At 44.5% G+C, this 8164-nt stretch overlaps 1 protein-coding gene across 2 annotated transcripts in view; it reads left to right on the top strand.

Moving 5' to 3' along the window:
* The first annotated feature begins 552 nt into the window (after positions 1–552).
* LOC126481799 (alpha-1,6-mannosyl-glycoprotein 2-beta-N-acetylglucosaminyltransferase) overlaps positions 553–8164 on the top strand; it is a 444750-nt gene continuing 437138 nt past the window's right edge. For both annotated transcript variants that reach the window (XM_050105754.1, XM_050105753.1), the window contains exon 1: positions 553–1633. The gene's annotated coding sequence lies outside the window, so the exon portion shown is untranslated. The remainder of the gene's footprint in view (positions 1634–8164) is intronic.

Here is an 8164-nt window from a genome sequence, read left to right as displayed (position 1 = left end):
TCTGAATAATGTCCCCTAAGATCAAATTGTGGCTAGTTGCTGCGGTACACCATCAACATTATGTATACCACTTGGTTCCCTGCTTGCTACTGCAACGTACAGTTTTGTTCATCTTGCCATAAGAGGTCGAAAAATGCTTTATTTCGTAATTATGTGACGTTTTATATAGATTTATTGGTTCGGATTTTTGGTGGCTTTTAAGACGTCGTGAGGTAGTTACACGCGCCTGCTTGTCCACTTCAGAGCTCTTAGCTTGCGCAGCAAAGGGTACTTTTTGTGGGCCATCTGTTTCACGAAGCAACTAGTTGGCGCGGCAGAAGTGGGGGTAATTGTTGCGGACCAGCAGTACCCGCGAGTGTGGCAGGTAAGCGGGCGATGACGTCACCGCGGCAACCTGCCGCCCGCGCTCTGCGTGGGGCAGCCGCGGCGCTCCCGACCGCGCCGCTGTGGCTAGCCGGCTATGTGCGTGCGCATGCGCAGTTGCTGCGTCTGCGCCGATTCGGGGCAGCCGAGTCCGGACGACCGCAGCCGAGGGACGCCAGTCTGCCCTCAGCCCTGGCCGAGTGCGGGTGCAGCGTGCAGCCCGCGGTCCTGCGTGGCTAATATGGGTACATTACGATAGTCAGCTGTTCGTAATAGATTCCAGTTCATCTCTCAGATCGCGCTGTGTCGTTAACTTCGCCGATCAGATGACAGACTCCGAGTGGAGCTGACGTGCAAAGTGGGTTCGAAAGCGTGTGTATAGCGCCAGTGTGTGACTGTGTCATATCTTGACGGGAGCCGCTCTTCGCAGCTGCGTTGCGTCACTACGTGCGTCTCATATGACTGTTAAGTGACACTTGGTGCCGCATCCGGATTAACTCCTCTGCCGAGAGTGTGGGTGAAGAAAAAGGCGCTCACGGAGACGCGCGTGGACAGCCTGACCCGTGCACTTGGCGTGGGTGGACTGCACAGCCAGCTTTGGGATCGGCGCTCGGATTAACGACCTCGAATGCAGCAATAACTCCTTATATTCGTCATAAAGGACAGTTGTCGAACGACTTGAATCATTGGTGAATTTCAAGAGACAATTTTATTACAGCTGTTAGTATCAGCATCTATTGGTGTACATAAGAAATTTGATATATAAGTTTGTGAGCACTTTGCAGTTCTTTACTGAGAAGAGCCACATTTTGAACTGTGCCGAAAAGGGGTTTTACTTTCGTGTCAACCCCTGGTGTCAAACAACAATATTTGGCAGAAGATGCACTAACATACGATCGCTGGGAAGTAAACAGACGTAGATAAATTGCCAATAATTTCCTCGGAGTTTCGTCTCGTCTGCTTTCTGCAATGTTTACCTAGCGACGTGGACGATGAGTCGCTGTAAAACATTTTGTCCGTGACACCATTCCTTCGTTAGTCGAAGTGTTAATAGAACAGTATTCTACATACATCTTACGTGAGTGTTATGGAAAGTTTACTACTCAGTAGTGAAAGAGCTTTCGTTGCCGGTGGGTGTGCCTGCAGCCGTAGTCAATGAACAGGCTTGGGAAAGTGTTAACAGTGCATGTCGACGCTTCGCTTATTCTGATGGCAACAGACTCCGCACCAAGGACTGTACCTTCGTAAGGCACCACGCCGTGCTTTAGAGGTAAGTGTTCATATTTGGTGCTTTTGTAGAGTGTTGTGCTGTACTCTGTAAACTTATTGAGTTTTTATCCTCGTTCCATTCCCAGCCAAACAGCGATTGCTACAGAGTTATTTAATGCATAAGTACAGCAGGTGACCTTTAGGCGCTACATTGTTTCCATTCCATTGCGCCAGAGTTTTCTTCCTTTGTATCCGAGTCCCCGCTGATTTGTTGTATACAGTGCATAAAGCCTAGACACTGCTTCATGACTATTATTGCCCGTAAAACTGTAGGAGTTAGCAATTTTTATGACTATCATTAGGACTGAGAAAAAAAACTCTGATGTTAGTTACCAAGGACATCTCTTCACAGTTAACTTCGCAACAGAAAACATCTATTAACAGTGAAAATGGATTGTAAAGATTAACAACTCGTACATATTGTTTTACAAATCAAGTTTCTCTTCTATGCGTAAAAACATTTTTGAATCGTTTTCAGTTTAGAGATGTCCATTTCTGTTACAGTACACATTAGCGACGTCGTTACCGAGTGTTAGTATTGCTGCCTTCAAGGTTTTGAGAAAGAATCTTCAGTGGAGTGTGCAGACAAACAACATATCTTCCTTTGCTTTTTTTTTTTTTTTTTTTTTTTTTTTTTTTTTTTTTTTGTGTGAAGCGATTCCTCCCCTGCGCAGTCGATTTGGATGTACTAACACAACATTACTGCATAAAACACGTGCAGCGCGTACCCTCCGACGGTAAATAATTTCTGTTCCGCCGTATTACCATATCAATACCGATAACTATTTGCCTTTTTCATCAGATTAGCTACTGATTTACTGAAGCAGCATGGTTGCCACTGTACTGCGTTACTAACGGGTAGCATCGTCTCTGATTATAGTAAACAATAAAAGCTTTGGCTGAATTGGTAGGTAGATGACAGAAACAGGAAATCGAACATAGCTGCGGCTACATGTCGGTGACGTCGTGACACAGTTTGAAGAACAACTAGTAAGCTATACTAACAAAGAAAATGTATCAGAGATCGTATTAGGTCAGCTGTAGAAGTATGGGAAGGAATTTAATGTGGTTTTAATCCTCCTGCCCCTTGGTATTATATCAGTGCCGTAAACACTGTACACATCTTCAGTTTAAAAAGAAATACTACATTTGTATACACATATGTACAGTTTTAACGAAACGATTTTGTGATTAGATCCATGTATGGAAATAGCCAAAAAAGTAGTTGGTTTAGAGCAGTGTTGCGAAAACATAAGCGTGTTTTAATGGTGAAGTGTACACTGTTTGCGGAAGATTGCTTCATGGAGAGAGCAGGCTAATAACATCGTTTCTGTCCTCTCCATTGCTTTCTTCCCGCCTCTCCTCTTCATCAAATTTCTCCTCGCTTTCACTGGTTGCGCCTCTTCGATGAGTGTGTTGAAACTGCCTGTGTAACAACACGGTCTCCCTAGAGACCTGGCCGGTGTTTACATAAGCTTGCCGCCACGGTGCTTCAAACTTTGGGTGAAGTACAAAGCTCAGTTGCTTTACGGTTTTGTTTAGAGATCACGTGTGGGTGGCTGTAAATTTAGCAACATTCACATTTAGTGTAATGAGAGTCCCCACTGTTCGACCAATTCACGCAGAAAAACTGAGTAGTTTTCACCCTTACTCGTGAAATTTGGTACATAGAAGCAGTGCACATTTCGTCAATTACTTTTAAAACAAAAGTTGCAATGATTCGCAATCAGCTACAACACGGAAGTTCTTGTTACGTCCTCTTCATTTAAAAATGTTATGTAAACTTAAGTGTTTCTAATCAAGATATCTTCGTAAACTTTCTTCTTCATCCATATTATAACACAAAAACAACGTGATCAGATGCGTGTAACGGTCAGTAAATCGTCGAAAGATGCAAGCACAGCTCATTGACGAGCAATATAAATTGAATAGTAACTGTTGCTTTGAGATTTGTTCCAAAATCAGAGCCTTAAGCTCTGCGTCCCTGGTCTAGAAAAGGATACCCAATTGTAAAGGGATTAGTCGTTATTACTGTTTCTTTGCGAAGTCAGTAGCATTCTAAAAGTATTCGTAGCGGAATGTTCGTTGTTGGAATATTCTGTACGAACAGTTGTTACATGTGAACAGTTTCTACAGTGTGACGTTAAGCTTTTCCTGACGTACAGGCTGTTGGAATGTTTCACGGGGATGCAAGCGATATTTTAGCGATTTGCTCAGAACGACAGTTATTGCTTTGAGAATGAACTGGGGGTCACCCATCCAAATAACGGGTGTTATTGACGATTTAACAAACATCTGTAAACATTCAGTGGGCATCGGCAAAGCTGACAAGGACGTTGCTGTTGACAGAACCTGACGAGGAATTGATTTCTTTGTCTCATATGAGAAAAGAATTAAAATTATTTGCTCTACGTTGTACGTGCACAAGAAGGCGTTACGATTACTGTCTTGTGGCTTCCACAAGTATACGGTTGATCGAAGGCTGCGTTCTGTTATGAATCTTAAAAGGTGCAGCTGCGTTATATTTATTCCTTCATCTTAATTCGGTTCGTCATGGAGGCGGAGATAAGCCCGAACTTATCCGTACTACATGTAGCCAGCAAGGATCCTAAGGTCATGGAGTTTACCGGAAGCGCACATGTGACAACTTGTGTCTTCAGGAAAGAAGTTGCCATTGTCCGTGTGGATGTATCGGAGCAAAAAACGTGCTTTCACATGGGGATCGAATCATTTCGAATCCGGAACAGATACAATATCGATTTAGTCACCTACGGTCCTTATTGCACTAAATAAATGGTTCAAATGGCTCTAAGCACTATGGGACTTAACATCTGAGGTCATCAGTCTCCTAGACTTAGAACTATTAAACATAACTAACCTAAGGACTTCACACACATCCATGCCCGAGGCAGGATCCGAACCTGCGACCGCAGCAGCAGCGCGGTTCCGGACTGAAGCGCCTAGAACCGCTCAGCCACAGAGGCCGGCTATTGCACTAGAATGAGCACTCTTGATAATACCACTCAAAGATAAATAATAATATGTGGTTCAGATTTTTTTTTTTTTTTTTTTTTTTTTTGTACACTTGAAGTATTTCAATAACCATAGTCTTTAGCTTTCGTCGTATAAGCGTAGGACATCGATCAAGTATTTACTTAACGTAGCGTGAAATCGGGCATTAGATGAATACAGAAAGCGAAAATATGCTTACGAACATAGAAACGAACAATATTACTGCAGTCCAACATCTCAAAACAGTCGCTTAACCTAATTACTGAACACCTGAGTTATGCACAGACTGACATCTAAGGAGTGTCATGGCAAGCATAAGGCAAAGGTAAAGTACTGCTAGGTAGCAGAAGTATAGCGAACAAACATATTGTCAGGACGGCTTATACAAAAAATGAAGCTCAGTGTAAACTGTAAATATTTATGTAGATACAGCCAAAATAATATTTTATAATATCAAAATAATATTTGTCTTATGTCAAGAACTCTGAACAGCGAATTCGTTTCGGACTGCACCTGTGAATTTTAGGTGATCACTAGCCAAGTGAGCACTCATCAATGGAAGATTGGCAGTTTTTTTAAGGACCAAACATAATTTTCACTCTTCAAGTGCGTACGCAGACACTTGATTCTGTTAGACACGGCTTTGTTTCGCAATTGCGTGGCAGTATGGCTTCCGTTCCCTCCGTATTGTTTGAATGCGACGAACATCGCTGTCATATTCGGTAAAGGGAAACTGAAAAAAAAAAAGAAACGTTGGTTACCGAGCACTCTCTGGACCCAGTACAGAGCTTAGACCACAAAAAACACCAAGGACCTCACTACTGCTTCCCTCTTCTCGCGCTGTTATTAAAAATGTTGCCCTCGAGAGATGATTTAATTAAAGCGTGGGACCCAGCGCTATCTGCTTTGGAATCAGGTCGACTCAGAGGAGTGACGTAAGGTAAACAGTGGTCCGTCATCTCACGCCTACAGATTCAGCATCCCACCAGACGACCTGTTTTCTCAGCCTTTCATGTGGGCGCCCGAGCTGCAAACGGTTGCCTGGCGCATTCGTTTTTCGCAGAGACAAATAAATCTACATATATACTCACAGCCACCTTACCATGTGTGTCGGAGGGTGCTTGCAGTCGCGAACAGGCACGGGAAGGAGGATTGTTGGTTAGCTTCCGTGTGAGCTCGAACCTCTAATTTTACTTCATCAGCATTTCGTGAGATGTATGTGGGAGAAATTAGTATATTGTTTACTCTCTTAATGACGTACGCCCTCGGAATTTTAACAGTAAAACTCACCTTGATGCACAAAGCCTCCCTTGTAGCGTTTGCTACTGAGATTTAATGAGAATATTCGTGACGCTTTCTCGCTTGCTAAACAAATCTGTTACGAAATAGACTGCCCTTCTTTGGATGTCATTTCATATACCAACCTTTTCCGGTACGACGGGTCCCACACCGACAAGTAATATCCAGGTATCGGTCGAACAAAGCTTTCGTAAGTTAGATCATTTATGGGTGGATTACCCTTCATGGGGATTCTTCCAGTCAGCCTCAATGTGGCATTTGTCATTTCTACAGTTAGTTCTATGTAATCGTTCCACTTTACACTTATCCGCAGACATACTCCCATATACACTACAGGCCATTAAAATTGCTACACCAAGAAGAAATGCAGATGATAAACGGGTATTCGTTGGGCAAACATATTATACTAGAACTGACATGTGATTACATTTTCACGCAATTTGGGTGCAAAGATCCTGAGAAATCAGCACCCAGAACAACCACCTCTGACCGTAATAACGGCCTTGATGCGCCTGGGCATTGAGTCATACAGAGCTTGGATGGCGTGTACGGGTACAGCTGCCCATGCAGCTTCAACACGAAACCACAGTTCATCAGGAGTAGTGACTGGCCTATTGTGAAGAGCCAGTTGCTCGGCTACCATTGACCAGATTTTTTCAATTGGTGAGAGATCTGGAGAATGTGCTGGCCAGGGCCGCAGTCGAACATTTTCTGTATCCAGAAAGGCCCGTACAGGACCTGCAACATGCGGTCGTGCATTATCCTGCTGAAATGTAGGGTTTCGCAGGGATCGAATGAAGGGTAGAGCCACGGGTCGTAACACATCTCAAATGTAACGTCCACTGGTCAAAGTGCCATCAATATGAACAAGAGGTGATCGAGACGTGTAACCAATGGCACCCCATACCATCACGCCGGGTGATAAGCCAGTATGGCGATGACGAACACACGCTTCCAGTGTGCGTTCACCGCGATGTCGCCAAACACTGAAGCTACCTCATGATGCTGTAAACAGAACCTGGATTCATCCGAAAAAAAAACGACGTTTTGCCATTCGTGCACCCAGGTTCGTCGTTGAGTACACCATCGCAGGCGCTCCTGTCTGTGATACAGCGTCAAGGGTAACCGCAGCCGTGGTCTCCGAGCTGATACCCCATGCTACTGCAAACGTCGTCGAACTGTTCGTGCAGATGGTTATTGTCTTACAAACGTCCCCATCTGTTGACTCAGGGATCGAGACGTGGCTGCACGATCCGTTACAGCCATGCGGATAAGATGCCTGTCATCTCGACTGCTAGTGATACGAAGCCGTTGGGATACAGCACGGCGTACCGAATTACCCTCCTGCACCCACCGATTCCATATTCTGCTAACAGTCATCGGATCTCGACCAACGCGAGCAGCAATGTCGCGATCCGATAAACCGCAGTCGTGATAGGCTACAATCAACCCTTTATCAAAGTCCGAAACGTGATGGTTCGCATTTCTCCTCCTTACACGAGGCATCACAACAACGTTTCACCAGGCAACGCCGGTCAACTGCTGTTTGTGTATGAGAAATCGGTTGGAAATTTTCCTCATGTCAGCACATTGTAGGTGTCGCCACCGGCGCCAACCTTGTGTGAATGCTCTGCAAAACTAATCATTTGCATATCACAGCATCTCCTTCCTGTCGGTTAAATTTCGCATATGTAGCACATCTTCGTGGTGTAGCAATTTTAATGGCCAGTAGTGTATTTAATGAATGTGACAACAGTTAAATAATCGTACGATATCGATCCTTCTGCCGATTTCTGCGTAGTACGTTTTTCACCTTGAGCTGTCGATCTCTGCTCCAAGCGGCATTAAAAATTTCGAGCATTAAGACTTCTCTTACTATTCATCCGCGAGTAGCCCGTTGGAACTTCTGGCTACGTAATTTGTGAACAGGAATGACCCTACAACACTTCCCTGGTGTATACTTAAAGCTATTTTACCTCTGGATATATCTCTCCGTTAAGAAAGACATGCTGTGTTCCGTTTGCCAGGAGCTCTTCAGTTCAGTCACAAAGTTGGTCTTAGACTCTGTACGCTAGCGTGCTAAGCGACAATGCGGAACTGTGCCGAACGCCTACCAGAAGCCAAGGAACAGGGCATCATCGTGGGAGTCGGGATCCTCTGCTTGCTGGGTCTCGTAGCCGTGGCCGAACATAGTGAGTCAGATATCACAACATCGCTATCT

The sequence above is a fragment of the Schistocerca serialis genome, chromosome 5 (genome assembly GCF_023864345.2).
Source record: "Schistocerca serialis cubense isolate TAMUIC-IGC-003099 chromosome 5, iqSchSeri2.2, whole genome shotgun sequence".
Classification (NCBI taxonomy): domain Eukaryota; kingdom Metazoa; phylum Arthropoda; class Insecta; order Orthoptera; family Acrididae; genus Schistocerca; species Schistocerca serialis.
This window is presented reverse-complemented; position numbering and strand designations above follow the sequence as displayed.